We start from the raw sequence: 26,371 nt of genomic DNA, 5'->3' as shown, positions 1-26,371 counted from the left end.
TAAAATAAGAGCCTAGGTATTAGGGGAAAATACATGACTTGCACTTCAAGCCCATGCCTGGGAAGAGGCTGACACCCAGGAACCCTGCACTGAGGACAGTCAAGCTGTTCTATGTGAACACTGTGGAGCACCATTTTCAGCTTGACACCAAATACGGAGAGGAAGCTAAAATCAAACATCCCAGAGCTTCCTTGTAAAACGCAGAAAGAGACTTTATCTGCAGATTCCTGAGGCCAGGGAGCTCATTCCACCTGAGTGAGTTCCAGCTGAAAACTTTCCCAAGTTGTGTATCCCTCCTCACACATCTGTGATTCCAAGGCTGAATACTATTCCAAGGCTGCCATCATCCTGGAAAATGTGCATCACCAAGATCCAGGAAGGACAAGGGTAGAAAGCCTATCAACTGCCAGGCTAGAGAGATCTGTATTTAAATAATCACCTGTAGACCCAAAACCCCTTCTGCCTGCTGCCAGTCATGGGACCTCAAAGGTACAACCAGATCCATGGCAGAACTACCTGAGCGATGTGCCCTTTGCTTCCTGCTTCCAGGCAAAACTGATCAGAGCAGGACTATCTAAGGGACTGGAAAAGGAGCCTGGAACAATATACCACCTCAAAAAATGACAAATGACCCATAAAAGAGGCTTGAAGATGTGGCCTTAGGACATCCCTGCTGACAAGTGATAGTGGTTGGCCCTGAACAAAGTGTCCCACCTTCAGTGGCCAAACAAACCAATACATGGGAGGTGAAATAAGAGCCACCTCCTGCCCTGAGAGTGCGTCTGGAATCCAGTTAAATTCCCAATGGCCAAGCCATCAATATCAGTCCCAAGAATTCGAGTCTGTAGGGACCAACAAAACACAGGACATCTCCAAACACCTACCTTAAAGCACTCACTATATTGAGCTCTAAAAACACAAGATTATAGGAACATGGACTTGAGATAAGCATGCAGCCAAAGTCTTGGCCTGTGAGACCTCACCCTGATGGCCCCAGAACAGTACAGTGTGCCACAGTCAGCTTACCTTCGCAGCACTCGCACCCAAGATTCCAGAATAATTGCCAAAACCACAAAACTTCCAGGGTTTATTTGACGTCTTCATGAGAAGACATCAGAGGTTGGAGACTCAGGAGTTCAGAATTCCCAAGGATAAGATCAATGTGAAGGATCACATAGGGTTTCATTCCCATGAAGAGAGGCAGAGTAATATAATATCTAGAGGAATAAGTCCGTGAGAAAGGATTGCGAAACTGAGGCCTTCTATTCCAAGCTCCACTAAGCTCAAGGATACAGCCAACACTTCCCTATATATACCAGGAAAAGGAGAGGCTCCTCCTAATACCTTTTGAAAGAACATCTTAAGTAATGATATGGAACAATATGGAAATCTCAGCACAAAATACAAGGGGAAGGGACATTCTTTGAAGAACAAAAGCCCAACACTAACTACTAAGCACAGACCTTACTAACAAGAGAAAAGACAATCTACTTTATAGCAGCTGAACTGCAAGCCCTCATGAATGATCTGGTCCATATCCTGGTGAGTAACATACATAAGTCATCAAAGGTACAAAAATGAAAAGTAGAATCTGTGACGTCTCAGCTGGGTGGCTCATACCACACTTCTGAGGTTTTCTATGACCTACACCATAGCAGAGCAGCACGCAGGATGAGCTGTAGCCAAGTCAGAACAGAGAGGAGCACAAACACCCATTCACATACAGGGGAATTGGAATCAAACTGCAGTCAGACATTGATGCCAGAGGACATGTGACCATCATCTAACCAAGTGAAGAGAAGAATGACCATCCATGTTGGTAGAGGGGAATTGGGGATGACCAGGAGCCAGGTCTTGCTGACCAGAGATTCTGTGACCTAGGTCAAATTAAAACAAAGATTGGAATGGGTGGATGTCCACATAGAGTCCAGAGGGGCACAGCCATGCATTCAGATATAGAGAAATTGGAGTCAACAGCAGCCAGGCATTATGCATGAAGCCATTGATGCCAGGAGACATCTAGCAGAAACTCAAACCTAGCTGGTGATCTTCCCGAGATGGTTCCCTCATGAATTGTAAAGGATGTCGGATTTGCTTCTTTAGGCAAGGCCGAGAAGATTAAGTTGGAGAAAAGATGATCTTCCCGAGATGGTTCCCTCATGAATTGTAAAGGATATCGGATTTGCTTCTTTAGGCAAGGCCGAGAAGATTAAGTTGGAGAAAAGATTCCTGCTATTAATTTATTTTGGTTATTATTAAATTTATATAAGAAACACTAGGCATTAGCCCACCCTTTGTACACACTTCTGCAGGGCAATGAAACTTTACTGCCTTGTAGGGATGCTATATTTCTTAATTCTTAATGATGATGATAAAAGAATTCCTAAAATTATATTAGGAGTTATTGAGATCTTTAATAATAGGACTGCTATTAAGACCTTTACTATGTCAAAACTGCAATTAGAACTCTGCATGTCTTCAAAATTTCAGAAGAGTTCATTGTTTCTGAGATGATAGAAAACAGGCTTTTACAACTAAGGGGTTATAAAACAATTAACCAAAGGTCATAAAAATAGAACTAAGAATTTACTATAAGTGCAAGGAGAGAAGATAAAAAAATTGACTGGGTTTACCAGTAGAAAACTTCCATAATAACTTAGGCACAAAAAGTATGTTTTTTTTACTTTCAATGAGCCTGTTGAGCTAGTGACAGATAATGAATGTTTAACCAGATAATTACTCCTGATTGATATGTATGTAAACATTCTCTGTTGTAAACTTCTTACTCAACTTATGATTTGAATTTATGTGTAAACTTGTGGTGATCTTTTTACCATGTGATCATATATTCTGAAAGATACATGAGTACTAAGGACAAAGACAGTACAGAGAACTCTTTTTTGAAATGGTATGGGTTTTCAGAGGATTTGTCGACATAGAACTTGCAAATAAAGATTAAAATCACTTTTTTCCCCCTGGGACTCCAGAAGCAGGCTGAGAGTTAGATCTGAGAGGTTGCTTCAGAGAAGGCACAAAGGCTACTTTACTTAATGCCCTGCCTTTATGCTACAGGTGTGAATTGCCTAAGCCAGTGGTATTTTAACCCTCAAAATGAGCAAGAATGGTTTTACAACTTCCTAGAAGAAATCAACAAGAATTCAGTATAGTCAGGGAACAAGAACATCTGGAGACTCTCAGTCTTTAAAGATACACCTGCATCAGATTCTTTGTCCAGCTGTGCAGGCTCCAGGCAGATTGACCCACACCAAGGATAAAGAAAGGAATGGGCTGTGACTGCCTTACAAGTCACAATGGGAAAGGAAATTCCCAGTGAGTAAGGAAATTTTACCAGTTAGTGAATCAAATTCAAACAGATAAATGTCAAGGACAGGAGTGATAGTGTCTGTGTAGAAATAAAATGACTCAAGAGGGCTTGTTGTCCTATAAAGAAATGAAACAATGTGTTGATGGCTTTCCACCACAGAGATGTAATACAAATAGCCTTTAGGGCCCAGAGGAAGGAAAGAAAACAGCTGTTCTGAAGCAGTTTTTCTATGTTATCAAAGCTAGATTACTACTAATCTGAAATAGGTTTGGGCACATCATGAGAGCATCTAGTAACTATGGTTACAAAATCAGCAAAATAATTAACATGATACAATGAAGTATCTATAGAGAAAAAAAGGAAAGAAGTGAGTAATAAATATGAGCTGGAGGATGAAACAAAATATCAAAAGGAAAAATGCAATCCTAACCCCATCAGTAAACAGCCATCACCATGTGCCTTAGAGGACCAGGCTGGTAAACTGTAAAAACACCATGGTTTTGGAAAGAAGTTTGTTTGTTCTTTCATTTTCTTTTGTTTTTAATGCAGCACATGTTGGCTAATAATGCCACAATTCTCCAGCTTAGCTTCCTTAGTTTTGGGAATGTTGGCATTGCTACCATGCCAAGATAAAAATGGTAATAAATGTAATCTCTACTGCAGGAGTCTGAGGTTGGAAACATAGAGGACTAGAAAAAGGAGGAGGTTGTGTGAGAGGAGAGCAAAGAAGGAAAGAGGGAGGGAGGGAGGGAAGGAGGGTTAATTGATCATCCCACTGGAAATGCCAGTAGAATATTCATTCATAAACGAAGTGAATCTCTATGTTGAAAATCCCAACAAGCTCATAAAACAAAACTAAATATATCATACATAAATAAAATAACTAGAACTATTAAACTCTTGCAGGTTACAGAAAATTATATTACTATTAAAATTATGTTCCCAGAAAGCTCCAGATGTACACACTCTCCACTTGTCAAAGAGTCTCTTGGACTACAATTTCTATCCAAAAATCTAGTCAGTGGAACATCATTTGCAGGTCACTGCCCTGGGAGAACACGCAGGCTTGGCCAGCGTTCACCTCTAAGGCTCCTCCTGTCCTGTGTCTAAAATCACAGATTAGTCTTCTTCTTTTTTTTTTTTTTGGTTTTTTGAGACAGGGTTTCTCTGTGTAGCCCTGGCTGTCCTGGCACTCACTTTGTAGACCAGGCTGGCCTCGAACTCAGAAATCCGCCTGCCTCTGCCTCCCGAGTGCTGGGATTAAAGGCATGTGCCACCACGCCCGGCCAGATTAGTCTTCTGAAGCCTGCAGAAGGAATGCACAAGTGTTATGCATAAGGCTCCAGTCGTCTCTGCTCTCCATCCTGAGGCAGGTTGGGGTCTTGTGTTCCTGAAAGAGAGGAACACAGATGATATGCACTGTAATATCAAACACCCAGCATTTAGTGAGTGAGCAAAGAAAACTGATACACACTTAAACACAAGGCAAATGGATGGAAAATATCATCCTGGGTGAGGTAACTCAATCACAAAAGAACACCCATAGTATGCTGCCACACACCTCCAATAGGATCTATATGACAAGTTCCACAGACTGAGGTGGTTGACCTCAAAAGGGGGAAGCCTCCTGGAACCAGCTGTGGAAGTATTCGCTGGAGAAAAAAATATTGAACCCTAGTTCTCATGACATCTGTTTTGTTTTCTCTTATTCCGTTTCTTATTTCATGTTTCTGATAGCCTAGGCCAATATCTTAAGCAGAGTAATGGGTAAGAAACCATCCCTTCCGATGGGGTCACTAACATGACCTTATCCCTGAGAAAACCAATGCTTTACTATTTAAGTCATTTACAAAACTATTATGAGAGATAAAAACTTTCCGAACAATAAAATTTCATAAGGCTACTCTGTGTCATCAGAGGTGGATTTTGCTATATGGTAAAGAAAGCCTTAATTAAAAAGAATTAAAATATTTCAGATTTACACGTTGAAGAATAGAACAGCAATGGCTTGTGCTGTAAGATCGAGAATCGATAAATGGGACCTCATAAAATTGCAAAGCTTCTGCAAAGCAAAAGACACCGTCAATAAGACAAAAAGGCCACCAACAGATTGGGAAAGGATCTTTACCTATCCCAAATCGGATAAGGGACCAATATCCAATATATATAAAGAACTCAAGAAGGTGGACTCCAGAAAATCAAATAACCCCATTAAAAAATGGGGCTCAGAGCTGAACAAAGAATTCTCACCTGAGGAATACCGAATGGCTGAGAAGCACCTGAAAAAATGTTCAACATCCTTAATCATCAGGGAAATGCAAATCAAAACAACCCTGAGATTCCACTTCACTCCAGTCAGAATGGCTAAGATCAAGAATTCAGGCGATAGCAGATGCTGGCGAGGATGTGAAGAAAGAGGAACACTCCTCCATTGTTGGTGGGATTGCAAGCTTGTACAACCACTCTGGAAATCAGTCTGGCAGTTCCTCAGAAAATTGGACATAGTACTACCGGAGGATCCAGCAATACCTCTCCTGGGCATATATCCAGAAGATGTCCCAACCGGTAAGAAGGACACATGCTCCACTATGTTCATAGCAGCCTTACTTATAATAGCCAGAAGCTGGAAAGAACCCAGATGCCCCTCAACAGAGGAATGGATACAGAAATTATGGTACATTTACACAATGGAGTACTACTCAGCTATTAAAAAAATGAATTTATGAAATTCCTAGCCAAATGGATGGACCTGGAGGGCATCATCCTGAGTGAGGTAACCCAATCACAAAGGAACTCGCACAATATGTACTCACTGATAAGTGGATATTAGCCCAGAAACTTAGGATACCCAAGATATAAGATACAATTTGCTAAACGCATGAAATTCAAGAAGAACAAAGACCAAAGTGTGGACACTTTGCCCCTTCTTAGAAAGGGGAACAAAACACCCATGGAAGGAGTTACAGAGACAAAATTTGGAGCTGTGACGAAAGGATGGACCATCTAGTGATTGCCATATGCAGGGATCCATCCCATAATCAGCTTCCAAACGCTGACACCATTGCATACACTAGCAAGATTTTGCTGAAAGGACCCAGATATAGCTGTCTCTTGTGAGACTGTGCCGGGGCCTAGCAAACACAGAAGTGGATGATCACAGTCAGCTATTGGATGGTTCACACGGCCCCCAATGGAGGAGCTAGAGAAAGTATCCAAGGAGCTAAAGGGAACTGCAACCCTATAGGTGGAACAACAATATGAACTAACCAGTACCCCGGAGCTCTTGTCTCTAGCTGCATATGTATCAAAAGATGGCCTAGTTGGCCATCACTGCAAAGAGAGGCCCATTGGACTTGCAAACTTTATATGCCCCAGTACAGGGGAACCCCAGGGCCAAAAAGGGGGACTTGGTGGGTTGGGGATTGGGGGGGTGGGTATGGGGGACTTTTGGGATAGCATTGAAAATGTAAACGAGGAAAATACCTAATAAAAAAATAAATTAAAAAAAAAGAATTAAAATATTTCAGATTTACGCGTTGAAGACTTATAAAAAATCAGGGGTTAGATGATAAATAATAATTGACCATATAGGGCTGGAGGGTTAGCTCAGGGGTTAAGAGCACTGACCTTAAAGATTTCTTATCCTGCTCTTGGAAATATGCCACTAGCCTGGGACGACTGCCCCCACTGAATATATCCTTTTGGAATTGTACTGATGTTACTTGTTCTGTTTGTGATTGTTTCACTGGATACAGTTTCTAAGAGATATAATGTTTGGTTCTTAATGTATAAAATCCCCTGCTAAAGAGCTGCAAAATATGCTCAGATTCAAACTGCCTCTGTGTTTGTTTCTGTTTGTCACCACCTAATCCTTACACAGGTGGCCTTGAGAACCCACATCCCAGGGACCCCCATACACAGCTGGGGTGGTCTATGGCAGTATGCACTCAGTGATAAGTGGATATTAGCCCAGAATTCAGAATACCCAAGATACAATCCACAGATCACATGAAGCTCAAGAACAAGGAGGACCAAAGCTCAAGAACAAGGAGAACCTTCTTATAAAGGGATCAAAAAGCCAGGCGTGGTGGCGCACGCCTTTAATCCCAGCACTCGGGAGGCAGAGGCAGGCGGATTTCTGAGTTCGAGGCCAGCCTGGTCTACAAAGTGAGTGCCAGGACAGCCAGGGCTACACAGAGAAACCCTGTCTCGAAAAACCAAAAAAAAAAAAAAAAAAAAAAAAAAAAGGGATCAAAATACCAGTGGGAGGAGATACTGAGACAAAGCATAGAACAGAGACTGAAGGAAAGGTCACCCAGAGACTGTCCTACCTGGGGATCCCTCCCATATACAGTCACCAAACTCAGACACTATTGTGGATTCCAACAAGTGCTTGCTGACAGAAGCCTGATGTAGCTGTCTCCTGAGAGGCTCTGCCAGTGCCTTACAAAGAAATGAATGCTCACAGTCATCCACTGGACTGAGTACAGACTCCCCAGTGGAGGAGCTAGAGAAAGGACCAAAAGAGCTGAAGGGGTTTGCATCCCCATAGGAGAAACAACAATATGAACCAACCAGTACCCCAGAACCCCCCGGGACTAAACCACCAACCAAAGGGTACCCATGTCTCCAGCTACATATGTAGAGAGGATGGCCTTGTGGGACATCAATGAGAGGAGAGGCCCTTGTGACAGCTTGATGCCCCAGTGTACAGGAATGCCAGGACAGAGAAACAGGAGTGGGTGGGTTAGTGAGCTGGGGGGGGGTAGGATAGAGGGGTTTTCAGAGGGGAGATGAAGAAAGGGGATAAAATTTGAAATGTAAATAAAGACAATATCTAATAAAAAAATTAAAAAAAAAAATAAAACAAGTGGACCTAGCAGAATGAACTCACACCTCTCCTGTCACTTTACCCTCTTCCTCTGCCTCCCTCAGACTGGGCACATGAAGGACAGAGGTGTCCTTCTCTTGAAAGAACATTTTACCATGAATTAAGTCTGTTATATAATGCCATATATATTGTTGGGCCCCATTTTGGGTCTGGTTGGGCCTTGAGGACCAATCCCGAGCCTGGCTCATGTTTTGAGGCCTGTCTCAGTCACTTCCGTATAGGGATGACTCAGCAAGACCTCTTTGGTGTTGCTTCTGTCCTACCATTGATGATGTAGAGCTATGCCATTGGCCCTGTCGGTCACTCCATACCCTCCATCACTGTTCCCCTGCCTCCTACTCATCTTACCCCACCAAAAATCCCCCTATGTTCTGAACTTATATAATTATGTAAGAGGCTGATGTCATAAAATTGAGTTCCTGCTTCAACAAGACTCCAGGCTGTGTATGATTCTTTTGGGTCATCAACACTAACCATCCTCCTCAGCCCTGTAGAGACCCGGCAGGACCCCTCTCCTCTTGCCTGGACCTGCCAGCAAGGAGCCAGATAGATATAGATAGATGTAGATATAGATATAGATATGGATATGGATACGGATACGGATACGGATACAGATACGGAAAAAGATATAGATATATAACACAACTATGCACAAGGGCCTAAATATACCCATAGGTGAAAAGTTAATTGGAGGAAAGGGGAACCAGAAAGCACCTGAGGGGTACTGAGGTGGTTCATCACCATTTTTTGCTTCCTGTTTGGACACAAGCTGATGAACCTGGGGTCTAACACTGCACTGCCATTCAATCTTGGCCATCAATGGACTGAAACTCCTAATTTATGTCCTGTTCTGAGGGCCCTGAGCAGGCCCAACTATTTCTGTTTTGGTTCTAATCAGGGGCGTTGTTTATAGCTCCTTGCTGGAACTAGCCTTCAATCTAACACAAGAACAGTGTGTCTTTGCTAAGGAAATCCTGAGTACACAGGCTGGTTAATGTCCTCTAAACACAATCTATCCACCACAAGAATGGAGGATCCATCTGGGGAAAAGGAGGAGGTAGACCTGGGATTATCCCTGCACCATCACTTTTCAGCAGTGTAGATGGCTCATCACAGAGAACAGAGCCTTGTGGCAGGGAGATGTGCTCAACCATTGGACATGAGGCCCTCTCAGGTTTCAGGGCCAAGCTGATATCCCTGCCAGGGATGCTTATAGTGGTAATTCTCAACCTGAGGGTCATAACCACTTTGGAGGTTGTAGATCAGATATCCTGCATATCAGATATTTACATGATGATTTAAAACAGTAAAATATTTACAGGTTGGAGGCAGCAATGAAGTAATTTTATGGTTGAAGTTTCATCACATCATGAGCAACTGTATTAAAATGTTGCAGAGTCAGGAAATTTGGAAACCACTGGCTTATAGGAAGAAGATGAGGCAGGAAGGCCAAAAGGGCAAGTAACTATGTAATGCTATAGTGTTTTGATCAGTGACTCCTGCTTACACTGAGTGAATTGTACATAGAATCCCAACATTACTTAAACATGAAGTCTATAAGAAACAGCTTCAAACTTCAAACAGGTCCATGTGTGCCCTGTACCCAGGGGCTGACAACAGTCTCAGTGTCTACTGTGGTGTTCTTAGCCATGGTCCGTGGTATTCTTAGCCACCCTGCAAGGAAGGCACCATCTGGAATCTGGGGAAAAGTCTTCTCTTTTGTCTGTCATTTATGTTTTTAGGGTATGTGCTCCATGAACATAAATTGAATATGCCCAGGAGTGTGGTGCATGCTTTGTTTAGTGCCCATGCTTTACTTGCTGGAGCAGGATGTGGCTTCCCAAATAGGATGCCAATGCTCTCCTCATCCCCTTCAGGTAATAAACCTTTCTCCTCTCTTTTGTCTCATCTCTGCTTAGTTTCTCTTTCACTCACTGCCAGGAGGACCCTTGGTGTTTGTCTTGCATTTAGACAATCAGTGTAGCCCACACTGCAGGTATCTACCATGCTGCTCTCTACATTTCTTCTGCATCAGTGACATGACCTGCTGGGCCTACACAGTTGTGCCTACTTCAGGACAGTGAAAGCCCTTCAGGGATAGAGAGTTGGTGGTGGACTTACTCCTCATATGCACACTAACAAGTGTCCTTGGTAGGGAACGGGAATATGGATTGCCCTTCCTCAAGTTGTCCCATCCAGGGGACAGGTGCCAAGGTACATTCAGCTCTCAAGGCTCAGTTGAAACACTTTCGCATCCTGTTCAGGAATTTTGTTGCAGCTTCAGCTGGAAAAGAGAAGACATGACCGTTCAGCCTAATAAATGTGCAAATGGAGCCAAAGGGGCCTATTTCCCTTGGGTGGCTCACCTGGTGCTGGAGGTCCAGGTTCTAGGACATGTTGCAAACCCAAGTCAGGGGTTGGGATGAGGGAACCGTTCTTGACCAGCATGACCAGGACATCAAGGCTGGAGCTCCTGGAAACTGATGTAGCATAGATCTAGTAGCTAAATTCCAGCAACTGGAGGAAGGGCACAGGCACTTATATCCAGGTTGCATTGTTGGCTGGAGGGTGATCAGTCATATGTCCCCTTGAAGCTTGAGCCTGGCTCCTTCCTAAACCTCTCAGTCCTTGTCAGGATACTCCCTCCTCCCATGGTTCAACATCCACAGAGATGGGCCTTTTCTCCTTCATCTCTTGAGAGACACAGGAAACAGACTGTTGGAAAGGTTAAAATACATCACTGATGCAGTCCTGAGTAGCCCTCAGCAGTATCAACAGCATCCTATATCTCTCTTGTAAACACATTGTGGGCCGGGAAAAGCCATTACCCATGTGTGCCTGGCCAAAGAGAGGTGGGAAAGGCCTCCTCTAGAATCTGAGCATGCTGAGTAATTATGAAGGACGGATCAGTTTATGACAAGTCCAGCAACTGTGGGTCCCTCCACCTGGTCACAGAACTGTTCACCTTTACAGGAAGGTCAGGAGTACACTCAACTCTGCATTCCTTCCTTGCAACCTTAACTCTCTAGGAAATTGTCTAAAACATGCCAGCAGGCTCTACCATCTTCCATGTGTTCAATGTGTCTGACAGCAAGTTTGCTTCTCCTTACTGAACAGAAATCACAGCATCAAGATTGAAGGCACAAGCACGTATGTGAACATGCTGCACCTTGCCACTGCCCAAAAGTCATGTCTGAAATACACCCTCTTCCAACATGGTTCAGTAGATATGAGAACCAGCAGGGCAAACCTGCCAACACACACACACACACACACACACACACACACACACACACACATGCTGATAGCTATGATACCATGCTGCTGCTGCCCCCCTATACTGCTAGGAATGGAACTATGAAAAATGGAGGGAAGGCTTGTCAGAAGATGCATAACAACTCCTGAAACACAACAGTAATATAGCAGAGGGTGGAAGTGTGTATCAGGATGCCCAGTGTGCTCTGAGACGTGGCAGAGGATGTGAGTTAGCTACAGGGATCAAGGGAAACCAATAGGCTCTGATATACTAGTGTATATGGGACAAGCTGGGCAGCTGGGGAAAGGCTGGATACCTAGGAGTTTCTATGGGAAAAGAGGAGGGCAGTGTCCAACATGGCTTGAAAATGTGCAATGTGTGCAGATGGAAATGACTGGGAAAAGGGGATCATGCCTCCCTAGGTCCTGTCCCTCCACACTTTGTGTATTGGGTAGGTCCAGTAGGACCTGACACTATACACAGCCCAGTGGTGGCAGGAGGAATGGTTCCTGATTCTTCAGACTGCCTTGAGTTTGGTAGTTGAATTCCTAACAAGACCAGATCTTAGCAGTGAACACAGGAGGTTAGGAACAGCAGGGTCTGATTCCTAGCAATGTATGTGAGGTAGGGGGGGTCTCACAGGGTATAAGACTTAGTATTGTATGTGCGGTGAGGGACAGTGGATTTACCAGCATAGACCAAAACATAGCAGCATCTTTATGAGTGATGGGTACAGTGAGGGAATGTGTCCAGCAGGGTCAGATAAAAACCCATTACCCAATAGTGAAGCATCTGTTTTATGACAGTATATATAGGGATCTAAATGCTTGCCAGCAGCACCTGGAATCTAGCAGTTTATGTGGGGTAGGGTCCAGTAGGTCCTGAGTTATGGAGGGTTGTATTCACCCAGGTATATGTAGCTGGTGTTGATAGCTTCCAGTGTATATGGTGTATCTGTGAGGGAGGTGTCAGCAAGGTCTGCAACCTACAAGTTTATAATATTTATAATATCCACTCTCCCATGCTGCTGCCCCAAATACAATGATAATTTTCAGTCAGGGTTGGACACACTCATCTAGAACCCATGTAATGTTTAAGATGTTAGGACTCAAAAGACAACACACCAGATTGCCTACACCACTTACTGTACCAGATGACAAATGCTACTCCCTGCTGCTATCTGAAAAACACAAGCAAGCTATCAGGCCCTACAGCTTGTCTCCTGATGAAGCCCCACATATAATACCATATTGAGATCTTTCTGAACACTCTCCACCATCCACATGACACACACTGAGGTTTGAAGCCCTCTAAGACATCTCCACTATCACGGACAACTGCTAGGCTCTAGGTCCTGCTGCACTCACCTTTCCCCTTTCCCACAGCCCTAAATACACTGCTTTTATCAGTCCATGCTGGGTGCCCACACACACAGTGCTATTTTCAGGCAAGGATGTCCATTCAGTCAAGGATGGACACCTAAAGCCACCTTCCCACATAGCATTCACATGTCTAGGCCTACCTAAATACCTCTTCCCTGAAGATACCACTCCACACACAGTGCTAGCTATCTGACATTACTAGAAATCCCATTGATACTGCCACACAGCTTGGCCTAGGAGACAGCATGCTGGCATTGTACACACATAGACTTTTGAGGGGCTATCCATCAAGACTGATGTCCTAAGTTTATCCAGCAGGGCCTATGACATAGTAGATTATAGTCTGTGACAGGAGTACAGGAGTCTCCATCAAGGCCTGATAACTAATGTTGTAGTAGGTGCTGATTGGGGCTGATGTCTAAAAGGGTCCTGACTCTGAGAAGGACATGTGAGCTTCATTAATGTGAGGCAGTCAAGCAGGGCCCAGGACATAGCAGTGAGTTGATGGTACAGTGGCAGGGAGTATCCATCATGGCCTGATGACTATCAGTCAATATGAGGTTTTGTCAGGCATCATGACCAGATACACAGAACTAATGTGATGCATATGTTGGTGACCTGTTCAGCATGCTTCAATACCCAGCAGTCTGCATGCTGTATGGTGGGAAGTCGTGCATGGCCCAATATTTAGGAATGTATTCAAGGCACTGGGGAGGTTGTACAGTAATTCTTGGTGCCTACAAGTACAAGTGCTATTTAACAGTGCATTACACCTGGGGTAAATGCCAGGACAGGAGGTGTCCTGCAAGATGTGAATCTAGCAGTATAAGTTGGTTAATGGCAGGGGGTGGAATGACCAGCAAGCCCTGATACCTGTCCCTGTATTTCTGGTGGCAATGTGGTTAGGGGAATGCCTAACAGGTTCTGGTACCTGGCATTGTATATGAGACAGCAAAATAGCTGCTGCCTAGCCAGGAAAGATGTCTAGAAATCTATATGTTGATTGTCCTTCAGGTACTTGAAGTAACAATGTATATAGGGTGTTAATGTAAGGCTGTAGGAGATCAAGTCCTGTTGTTCACCCCACCCCACACTGACAAAACAGTGCTATGATCAGATCCAGTAGAAAGTCCCTCTCTGCCACACATAATATTTTGGGAATCTGGTGTCACCATAGCACACACTATACCACTACCACCCTTGAACTATTGCCCAGAGGTACCTTTGCTGGCCAGGACAAATACATACAATTTCATGTGCCTGTGTGCAATGTTGTTCTCATGGCATAGTGAACTGAACACATTATCTGTGTGTGGATGTGCTGAGCCTGCTCCTCCTGAAAACTGTCAACCTTCTGTGGCTCAAAACATCTCCCTCTGCTGTACATTCTATCACCATAAAGATGCGTTTTCTGATGTGGAGCAGCTTCATGATGTTTGGATGGTCCAGACGCTTAATTTGTCAATTTTTGTCCTGTTGTCTGTGTCATTTTTCTAACCCCTTTCAGAATTCCTGACAGCAGACCACACCTCTTTGTGGAGATGGCAGAGCCATGTAAAGCTGCCTTTACTGAGGCTCCTGAGGTGACCCAACAGGGTCACACTTTCAGAGAGCCTGACCTCCAGGTCCAGCTAAATCACTGCCTGCTCTCTTCACTTCCCTGCAAGCCCCTTGACAATTTCCACCTAATATAAGCTGACAAACAATGAGATGAAAACCATGGAATTACAAACAAGAGAAGCAGGTTTGGAAGAAGCCTTACTGTTCTAAATAACCACATAGAAAAGTAAGAGAGAGGTAAGATGGCCCCATAGTGCACTTCTGGGTCATAGAAAACTAATAACACAACACTGGAAGTTACTGGGACCAGCAGGATTCAGGCACCCAGGAACTCCACCTACCAGTGGCACAGGTTCCTTTCAGTCTGGGCCCATGCCCTTAGCAGACCTTGAGTATAAACTACACAGCCAGTCCCACAACACCCAGAGGAATCTTCACTTCCAGGCTCTCTAACAACCCTAGGATAGCAGGTTCACAGGTTTGCTGGACTGCAGGATCGCAGAATCATAGGATAGCAGGATTGCAGGATCACAGGATCACAGGATCCCAGAGGCAGCTTGACTACCAGAAGCTCTGACACATCCAGGATCTCACAATCACAGTATCCCAGAATCACGGGATTTCACAATCACAGGATCCCAGAGACAGCAGAACTCTGAGTAGTTCTGACACAACCAGGATCACAGGAAGGACAGGCTCCAGTCAGACATAGCCAGGGTAGGTAGCACTAGAGATAACAGATGGTGGGAGGCAAGCATAAGAACATAAGCAACAGAAACCAAGGTTACTTGGTAGCATCAGAACCCAATTTTCCCACAAGAGCAAGCCCTGGATACATCATCACATCAGAAAAGCAAGATTTGAAACTAAAATCACTTTTCATGATAAAGATAGAAAACTTTAAGAAGGACATAAATAATTCCCTTGAAGTATAGCAGAACACAGGTAAACAGGTAGAAACCCTTAAAGAGGAAACACAAAAAATCCCTTAAAATACAGGAAAACATGATCAAACAGGTGAAGGAAATTAACAAAACCATGCAAGATCTAAAAATGGAAATAGAAACAATAAAGAAATCACAAAGGGAGACAACCCTAGAGTTAGAACACCTAGGAAAGATATCAGGAGTCATAGATGCAAGCATCACCAACAGAATACAAGAAGAGAGAATCTCAGGTGCAGAAGATACCATAGAAATCATTGACACAACAGTCAAAGAAAATGCAAAATCCAAAAGGATCCCAACCCAAAACATCCAGGAAATCCAGGACACAATAAGAAGACCACACCTAAGGATAATAGGTATAGAGCAGAGCAAAGATTCCCAACTTAAAGGGCCAGTAATAACTTCAACAGAATTATAGAAAAAAATTTCCCTAACCTAAAGAAAGAGATGCCCATGGACATACAAGAAGCCTATAGAACTCCAAATGGATTGGACCAGAAAAGGAATTAGTCCTTTCACATAATAATCAAAACACCAAATGCACTAAACAAAGAAAGAATGTTAAAAGCCGTAAGGGAAAAAGGTCAAGTAACATAGAAAGGCAGACCTATCAGAATTACACCAGACTTCTCACCAGAGACTATGAAAGATCCTGGGCAGATGTCATACAGACCCTAAGAAATCACAAATTCCAGCCCAGGCTATTATATCCAGGAAAACTGTCAATTATCATAGCTGGAGAAAACAAGATGTTCCATGACAAAACCAAACTTTACACAATATCTTTCCATAGATACGGCCGTACAAAGGATAACATGGAAAACACCAACACAAGGAGGGAAACTACACCCTAGAAAAAAGCAAGGAAGCAATCTTTCAACAAACTTAAAAGAAGATAGACACAGAAGAATAATTCTACCTCTAATTACAAAAATAACAAGAAATAACAATCACGTTTCCTTAATATCTCTTAACATCAATGGACTCAATTCCCCAATAAAAAGACATAGGATAACAGACTGGATATGTAAACAGAACACAGCATTTTCTGCATACAGGAAATCCATCTCAGTGACAAAGATAGACAAGACCTCAGAGTAAAATGTTGGAAAACCATTCTCCAAGCAAATGGTTCCAAGAAACAAGCTGGAGTAGCCATTCTATTATCAAATAAAATCAACTTTCAACCAAAAGTTATAAAAAAAGATAAGAAAGAACACTTCATACTGGTCAAAGGAAAAATCTACCAAGATGAACTCTCAATTCTTAACATCTATGTTCCAAATGCAAGGCCACTCACATTCATAAAAGGAACTTTACTAAAGCTTAAAACACACATTGTACCCCTTACAGTAATAGTGGGAGACTTTAACACTCAACTCTCAGCAATGGACAGATCATGGAAACAAACTAAACAGAGACACAGTGAAGCTAACAAGTTATGAACCAAATGGATCTAACAGATATTTATAGACCATTTCATCCTAAAGCAAAAGAATATACTTTCTTCTCGGGCCTCATGGTACCTTCGCCTAAATTGACCATGTAATCAATCACAAAACAGACCTCAATATATATAAGAAGATTGAAATAATCCCATGCACCCTATCAGATTATCACAGACTAAGGCTGGTCTTAAATACCAACAAAAACAATGGAAAACACACATACACATGGAAACTGAACAACACTCAACTCAATGACAACTTGATCAAGGAAGAAATAAAGAAAAATTAAAGCCTTTTTAGAATGTAGAGAAAATGAAGACACATCATACCCAAACTTATGGGACACAATGAAAGCATTGCTAAGAGGAAAACTCAAAGCTCTGAGTGCCTCACAAAAGAAACTGGAGAGAGCTTACACTAGCAGCTTGACAGCACACCAGAAAGCTCTAGAACAAACAAAGGCAAATACACCCAAGAGGAGTAGATGGCAGAAAATAGTCAAACTCAGGGCTGAAATCAACCAAAAAGAAACAAAAAGAACTGTACAAGAATCAACAAAACCAGGAGCTGGTTCTTTGAAAAAATCAACAACATAGATAAACTCTTAGCCAGACTAACCAGAGGGCACAGAGACAGAATCCAAATTAATAAAATCAGAAATGAAAAGGGAGACATAATGAAATATATCTTAAAATAATTATTCTATGTGTGGATTATTAACAGGTGGAAATATTAAAATGATGTTTTACAAACATCATGGAAATATTATTGATAATTTTTTATCACAGTGCTTGAACTTAGCATTTTCTTAATGTTTAACTTCAGTTTTTTCCATTTTAAAATTTTTAAACAATATTTACTGATGAAATAATTTCTCTCCTAGAAACACTGATAATCTTTTTTAAGCAAACTTATATGTAGACCCTGTACACAGACATATAGTGTGTTTTCAATACCTATGTCAGGTGGTATCATATAAAGGCTTTTGAATATATTTCTCAATGATTCATTTTTCATATTTTATGCTCTTATACTATGAATAATTCCTAAAGAACATTTTGTATGTTTTGAAACCATTTAGTATTCAATCTTCAGATATGGGCAGTATTAGATGTTCATTAATGATATTTTTAGGGTATGTAAGGCTCTGAATATAAAAGTTGAACAAAATTTTTGTATTTGATTCTCAAAATACTCATTATTAATATGTTTGATGTATGTAACACATTTAAGTCATAAAAAAATTTAAGATTAAAAAAAAAAAGGAGGGTTCCGGGACTCCACCGAACTTAGGAACTTAGTCTGCACAGGTGAGAGTGTGCACCACAGAGGCAGACAGCTTCTGGGACAGGCGGGAGCCACAGAGCCGCTGAGGCAGCACTCTTTTCTTCGGGTCGCAGACATCTGGCACCCTCCCAGCCGAAGGACAGTAGTCCGCACGGCACGGGAGCCCTCTGCCTCAGGAGCAGGGAGCGCCATCTTGGATCCAGGACTCCACCGAACTTAGGAACTTAGTCTGCACAGGTGAGAGTGTGCACCACAGAAGCTGACAGCTTCTGTGACCTGCCAAAGCAACACAGCATCTGGGAAAGGTCCTGTTTTGGGCCTTCTTCTTCGGCCAGGAGGAGGTCCAAACACCAGATATCTGTGCACCTTCCCTGTAAGAGGAGAGCTTGCCAGCAGAGAGTGCTCTAACCACTGAAACTCAGAGGAGAGAGCCTGTCTCCCAGGTCTGCTGATAGACGTTAATCAGAATCACCAGAAGAACAATCTCTAAACAGAGACAACTATAACAACTAACTCCAGAGATTACCAGATGGCGAAAGGTAAACGTAAGAATCTTACTAACAAAAACCAAGACCACTCACCATCATCAGAACCCAGCATTCCCACTTCGCCCAGTCCAGGGCACCCCAACACACCTGAAAAGCTAGACCTGGATCTAAAAGCATATCTCATGATGATGGGAGAAGGACATCAAGTAGGACCTTAATAACTCACTTAAAGAATTACAGGAGAACATTGCTAAAGAGTTACAAGTCCTTAAAGAAAAACAGGAAAAGACAACCAAACAGGTAGAAGTCCTTAAAGAAAAACAGGAAAACACATCCAAACAGGTGATGGAAATGAAGAAAACCATACTAGACCTAAAAAGGGAAGTAGACACAATAAAGAAAACCCAAAATGAGGCAACACTGGAGATAGAAACCCTAGGAAAGAAATCTGGAACCATAGATGCGAGCATCAGCAACAGACTACAAGAGATGGAAGAGAGAATCTCAGGTGCAGAAGATTCCATAGAGAACATCGGCACAACAATCAAAGAAAATGGAAAATGCAAAAAGATCATAACTCAAAACATCCAGGAAATCCAGGACAAAATGAGAAGACCAAACCTACGGATAATAGGAGTGGATAAGAATGAAGATTTTCAACTCAAAGGACCAGCAAACATCTTCGACTATATATTTTATATTTTTCATTTCTCAGCTTGCTCTGCTTGTTTAAAATGTTCTTCATGAGACTTAACCAGTGCAAAAATCTATGATGGGCATTTCTGAGACTTCCTGTCAATGCAATTCACCTGAGTCTCTTCACCTTAGCCTCAGACAGACTCTCTTCAAACAAGGGCAAAATATCACATAAACAGTCTCTAGACCACGTACTGAAATTCTTCTCCACTGAAACATCTTGGGCCAGGTCAGTACAATTCAAAGCACTCACAGTAACAAAGTTTTCCAAATTCCTTTTAGGGTAGCTCATTAAGCCCCCACTTAAAACATTCTAATGCTTTGCAAATCTGAAGTCCCAAAATCCACATTCTTCCAAACAAAAGCACGGTCAGGCCTATTACAGCAATACCCCAGCCCCTGGTACCAATACCCTGTCTTAGTTAGGGTTTTACTACTGTGAACAGAGACCATGACCAAGGCAACTCTTATAATGACAATTTAATTGGGACTGGCTTACAGGTTCAAAGATTCAGTCCATTATCACCAAGGTAGGAACATAGAAGCATCCAGGCAGGCATGGTGCAGGAGGAGCTGAGAGTTCTACATCTTTATCTAGAGGCTGCTAGCAGAATACTGGCTTTCAGGCAGCTAGGATGAGGGTCTTAAAGCCCATGCCCACAGTAATATACCTACTCTAACAAGGCCACACCTTCTAATAGTGCCACTCCTTGGGCCAATATATACAAACTGTAACAGATCCTTTATTAAGCAAGGCAAAGAGACAACGTAGCTGTATCTGAATTAGGCAGAAACAGCAGCAAAAAGCTTTGCAAGTATTAATTTTAAGAGGAAAAAAGGGAAGTCTGTGTTAAAATGAGCTCACGTGTGTTCTGATTGGGTATTTTAGTTTGGTTAGTCAATGACTTTTGATTGCTGGACTTTGATGTTTTGATAGTTGAACCTTGGTCATCAGTCAGGGATGAGCCAGTGGCCAAATTAGCAAATGGACTTTGGTGGCTAGCTTTAGGAATGTAATCTGATGGTTTAGCAATGGGGAGAATGGTAAAAGGCAAACCTGCCAGCGCCACGTGGAGGCCTGCACATGGAGTATAGGTTTCTCAGCTAGTCACACCGTAGCTCAGCTTACATGCTGCCCCTGCTCTCAGTCTTCCTTTTCTGCACTTCAGGTCCAGGATTCGGGAAAAACTAACTCACCCAGCAGTTCTGCCTCCTAAACTCATCCACTCCCAGGCTTGAGGCACTGCCTCTTTTGCCTTAACTCTTTCACTGTGTATCAATGGACACTTTTCATCCCACTTCATGCTTTCCATGAGCCTTGTAAACAGCTGCCTACCCTCCAACCCCATCATACTTCTTGTCTTCCATGACGAACCTCATGTTTTCCTCACATATTCTGGAATCTTCTCAGTGCCTTTATCATCTCCTTTCTCTCCTCACACCAAAATCTTGATGTCTCCATTTAGCTCTGCTCCAAAGACTACCAGTTCAGCTCTTATGTTTTATAATGATAATCAATTCACTGAGATATCCAAATTTATCCATTCAATTCAATCAGTCATTCAGTAAACATTTATGAAACACCTAGAAGGTACTATTGCCACTCCAGGTACTGGGATGCATCAGTGGGCAAAAGATAGAGGGGAAATGTTTCTGCCCTCTGTAAACAGCAATCATTAAACCATAAGCAAAATAAATGAGTGATATGAAATGAACAGGATAGAGTAGAATAGAATAGGACTAATAGAGACTGAATGTGGTAGAAGACCTTAAGGGAAGAAGGGAAAAGCTTATTGGAAAGATATTTCCACTACTACAATGAGCTACAAAGTCAAAGGAACAAGAGTGTACTTGTGTGCTTATGAGCCAGCAGTGGTGGCATACACCTGTGATTCCATTACTCCAAGAAGGAGGCCAACCCAGATTACACTTGAATTTTAGGTCAGCTTGTTGTGAGAAAAATTAAAATGAGCAGCAAGTTCCCAAGCTACACCCAGCTACTCTCTGTCCTGGTGGTCTCAACACCTCTGTCTCTATTTAGCCCCAGCAGCGACCAATCGCTGACCTCCCATCTCTGATTCACCTGTCTCAGTGCCGCCCATACCTTCTCAGCCATTTACCTCCAGCGGTTAGTTGTCACAAATCCCCTTAACCCAGTAAATCAAAACTCTAAAAGCTTATAATTAATCAGTCAGATTTATATATAAATAAATTCTCAATTTTGACACAAGATGCCCACACAATAAATTCACGGCCAATTGATAATGGTACAAGCTGCCCACCTAGATTAGACAAGTTACCCCAATTATTCTATCCCTATATGATATTATATCTACCTGTGGCTATTTAAAACCACCCGGAATCTGAATCATCCTGTTTGTCCTCCATCTTGCTTCCTCTCCTCTTCTCCTGTTGCCTCCTTTTTCCCTGTCCAATCACAGGTCTCCTGCTGCACTGATATTTAAATTAATTGGACAGGGAAAATCCTGCCACACCAACTCAAGCAACATAGCAAGACCTTGTCAAAAAAGGAGGAGGAGGAGGAGGAAGGAAGGAAGAAAGAAAGAAGGGAGGGAGGATGGGTGAGAGGGAGGGAGGGAGAGAAAGGAAGAGAAAAGAAAAGAACTAAGAAAATGATCCTCTGACAGCCAAGGTCAGTGTGGTCTAGAGCAAAGTAGATGGAGGCACGTGAGTCTTCATGATAGAACTCTGCAGTTTGGCTAAGTGCCATCAGATTCATTGCCTAGGGTCAGGTTTCCTGGCATGTACTCTGATACAGGAGGCTCACAGGAGACTATTATGGGGAGCATCCTAAGGATGTGAGGAACAGAATTAGAGCATGGAAGAAGTTGAACTAAGATTCTATTGTCACTGAGACCAGGAGATGGCTCTTTAGAGTTTCCCCAAATCTTTTAACCCCTGTTCAACTGGTCACTGGGTGCAGGTTGTCTCAGGAGAAGAGACTGTATCCCATGCAAGGCAGCCACTTCCAGTCACAGGCAATTCCGAGCACAGACTCAGCACCACACAGGTAACAACATTCCACCCTGGATGGCAGGGCGCACTTCAAAGGTATGTAGCAGCAACTCTCCAGGGCACTTGTCTGGGTGCTGCTGCACCTTCAATCTGCCTGTCACCATTGCCACCATTGTCACTATTGTCAGAGAATGCCTGAACCTCCACTTCCACATTTCCTCATCACTCTCAGTTCTTGGCTCAGCAGCCTGAACGATCCTGTGGGAACAGGTTGGATCTTGTTGCTCGTCCTAGCGAAGCCCATGTAGTAGTGTTCCCATTCATTTCAGAACAAAAGCCAAAGTCCTTACTGCAGTTTACATCCTGACTTGCTGGAGTTTGAATCTCCACACTCACCTTCCAGTATGCTATTCACCACTTCTTGCGGAACTTCTTTGCCGGAAGTTCCCTCGGTGGGAACTTCCCTGTCTTTCTTTCACTTCCAAGAGAACCCTGACTCAGTGGCACAGTGAAACTAGAGAAGAATGAGGAAGCCTCGGACTGAGATGTGAAGAGCTGCATCTGCTGGGTAAAAGGTTACTACCTTCTTCTAGTCAGTGTACAGCCATTGACTCAGGGGAATTCAACTGTCAGCTCGAAATCCACAAGGAATCATTTAAATCAGTGTTTCTCCACCTACGGGTCTCAAACCACTAGGAGGACAAGAGGGAGGGCCAGCGGCCTCTAGCGGACTGTTTTGCTTGTAATGTATGGATATGTACCACAAGCCTACCTGGTGCCCTCAGCGATCAGAAGGAGGAGGACATCAGATATACTAAAATGGTTGTTGAAGGAAGTCACTGTGAGCTGCCATGTGGATGCTGATGAAAGATCCTGACAGAATGTAAAAGGTCACAGAAGCCCTGAAATTGGCAAAATAGATTTCATTGTTAGTAGAACTAGCTTCACTGATTTAGAAAAATAGAGGTGCACAATGTTCTGGCTGCTCCTCGAACCTGTGTGTCTGCCAATGTTCTGACCATTCCTTGAACCCAGGTGTGTGCCCACTGCTGTACCTCACTGCCAGGTGCTTGTGATATTGGTTGCTATATTGGTTGCTGGGAAAGAGTCAGAAAATCTCCCCAGCAACTACAGTCTGGGCCAATCAGGAGTTGCTACACTTTCATTAGACTCCTTCCTTGTTTCCCTCCCATACCCATTTCTTGAGGAATCAATCATTTTAGAATAGACATTGTTTAGATCTGGAAATCCCCTACTCCCTCCTTCTTCTTTCCCCCTTAAGATAAGAACTGGGACCCCTTTTCCCTCAAGGTCGATTCCTCTACCCCTGTGTGGGATACGAGTCATCCCCAGAGTTCTGGCTTTCCCCGAATAAAGCCTTGTGTGGTTTGCATCAAGCTTGGTCTCTCGTGAGTTCTTGGGGGTCTGCTATTATCCTGAGGCCTGAACGAGGGGCTCCTCAGGGAGTCTTTCACTGGAAACCAAGCCTGGATCTCCTGCAAGAGCAACAAGTGCTTTTAACTATAGAGCCATTTCTCTAGGCCCATTGTAGTTTTTAAACAGAGAAAATTCTACCAAGAAAGGTAGAGACCTGAGTCACAGAGGACCTTGTCTGAAGGGACTGAGGTAGCAAAACAAACTCCCTTTTGGTTTTTTAGACTCCATCTTAGGTTTTTGTCCTCAGAGTGACTTGTCCCCCACCCTTGAGTTCTGGAAAAAACAAAATAAAACATGAGATCTTGACAGTTGCAAAATAGGCATAACAGCTGTAGCCAAGCGACAATACCAGGGTGGGCTAAGTAAACATGAATCATTCCCAGGTCATGAGGCTCCTTTTAGGTGCGTGCTCCCTCCTTGCGGTTTGATCAGATGCTGCAAGCCAATCAGCTTAAAGGCCAACATTCCTTTATCCTCTTACTTAATCATTTAACTCTAAGGCTTGCAAATCCCTACTTGCGTTTTTTTTCCTTTATAAACCCCATGGCCCCAGACTTTGGGGTCGCTCTCCTATCCTATTGCACCAGGATAGTTTGTGGCCCAGGTTCAAGCCTGAATAAAAATTCTTGTGTGCACAGCCGGGCATGGTGGCACACGCCTTTAATCCCAGCACTCAGGAGTTCGAGGCCAGCCTGGTCTACAAAGTGAGTTTCAGGATAGCCAGGGCTATACAGAGAAACCCTGTCTCAAAAAACCAAATAAATAAATAATCTTAAAAGAAAGTTATAGAAATTATTCTTCCTTAGAGGGAAAGAAATATACAGAAGTTGGTGATATCTGCCAAGCAACTATATATTTCATCTTTTAATTCTGTTACTCTTCAAAAGGAAAAAAAGTGTTCTTTTCTGTCTTCAGGACTCTTGTTAATAGGGGTCCTAAAGTTACCCCAGAGTATTGAGACACGAGTGTTCACTCAAATTTTCAGGGCATACTGTGCTAGCCAGCATCTAGGATGGTTCCCAGTGATCTCTGACTCCTGGTAGTCACTCTGGTGAATACCTGAACACTGTGCGCACAGGTATTCACTCTATAGGGCTTTTCTGTGTGACCAACTGACTAACCCAGAAGTGACAATGTGTCTCCATCATTAAAACGTCTGCCATCTGAGTGAGCAATGTTCAAAGCAGACTCTTCAACCACCATGAAGCCTTCAGATGACTGAAGCCCTGGCTGATAATATTCCTGCAATTTTGAAAACGAACTAGAACTTAGCTCCCAAATTCCTGATCTGTACTAAAGTCTGAGATACGAAATGATTATTATTGTTTCAACTATTCTGGATTTGTAATGAATAACAAATACACGAGTCCCCTCCCCTTTTTGTACAGGTTGGGCATCAACCCAAGACTTCCCATTGGTAGACATAGCCCTACCATTGAGCTTCAGCACCGCTCAAACAAATTTTTTCTCATGGGAACAAATTTGACCATGTGAGTTATTTTATTAAGTACATACAACAGTAGAACACAGCTTTTACCTGATTAAACTAAATTAAAACATTGAAATTAAAAACATTGCAAAAATAGCCAAAGAAAAAGCTATCTTAAGGGGCTGAAGAGATGGCCCAATGGTTAAGAGATCTCGCTGCTCTTCCTGAGCACCCAATTTCAGTTCCCAGTACCCACAGGGTGGCTCACAAACACGGGAAACTCCAGCTCCAGGGGATGGGATAGACAACCTCCCTAGCCTGCACATGCGCACACACACAAATGAAAAAAAAATCAAATAAAATCTTTTTTAAAAGTCAATCTTAACAGTGTCAGGTTGAGGATATAGCTCAGTTGGTAGAGGGCTTGCCTAGTAAGGATTAAGCCCTGGGTTCCACCCCAAAGCACCACTTGTGGAGATGAAGACAGAAAGATCAAGAGTTCAAGGTCATCCTCTGCAGAATAGTTAGTTTCTTGTCAACTACGTGAGACACTGGGGGCGTCTCTGTGTGTGTGTGTGTGTGTTACTACAATTGCTTTTCTAATACTAAACCGCTACTCAGTGGCAATATGGTGCTGAGCCTGAGAGTTGGCTCCAGTGAAGTTCGCTCATTTCCTAACGCTGGCTGGAGATGGATCTTCTGCAAACCCAGCCCTCACACATTTGGTCACCTCAACTTGGTGGGAACTTGTCAAAGTCATCTGGCAGCCAAAGCTCTCATTCCTGTGCTTCCTGACAGTTACCCTAGTGAGGAGCGCGTGCGCACCCAGGCAGCCTCCAGGTCCGGGCTTCTCCTCTGTCCTCGCTTTCCATAGCAAGCCCCGGGGTTTCTCGTCCTCCTCACCCGCCGTTGCTTACTAAAGGGAAGCAGGAAACTCCCTGCTACTCGGCACTCAGGATCCCCGCTGCCCTCGGTATGGGACAGGTCAGGGGAACACACTATTATCTTGTTGACCGCTGAGGTGCCATACAAACCTGCCCCGACTGGGCAACCGCTCCTCGAGGTCATGCGCCCTGCAGCAATGTCCATAGCGGAGGGGGTCGTACAGCAACTTGAGCAGTTAACGTGCAGGTTCCCAGTGTGCGGTGCCCGCCTTAACTACAGGGGAGCCCTAGCACGAGGGTGGATGCGCATGTTCAGTGTGCCGCTAAGGCACCGCGGCCGGACGAGAGACGCGCATGCTTCGTGT

General features: G+C 43.3%; 1 long non-coding RNA gene across 2 annotated transcripts; it reads right to left on the bottom strand.

Annotated features, from left to right (window-relative positions):
* Positions 1 to 1,057: 1,057 nt before the first annotated feature.
* Positions 1,058 to 26,371, bottom strand: LOC115029061 (uncharacterized). 2 transcript variants are annotated; one of them, XR_015045482.1, is made up of 5 exons: positions 26,157 to 26,371; positions 23,029 to 23,158; positions 10,583 to 10,931; positions 10,338 to 10,500; positions 1,058 to 4,715 (listed from the first exon to the last, which is right to left on the bottom strand). It is a non-coding gene; the product is annotated as an uncharacterized LOC115029061 (long non-coding RNA). The 2 variants fall into 2 exon arrangements; XR_015045483.1 differs by lacking the exon at positions 23,029 to 23,158.

The sequence above is a fragment of the Mus caroli genome, unplaced genomic scaffold, assembly GCF_978045245.1.
Source record: "Mus caroli unplaced genomic scaffold, Mus_caroli_1 scaffold_15, whole genome shotgun sequence".
In the NCBI taxonomy this organism is placed as follows: Eukaryota; Metazoa; Chordata; class Mammalia; order Rodentia; family Muridae; genus Mus; species Mus caroli.
Note: the sequence above shows the minus strand (reverse complement) of the source record. Positions and strands in the feature narration are given on the sequence as shown.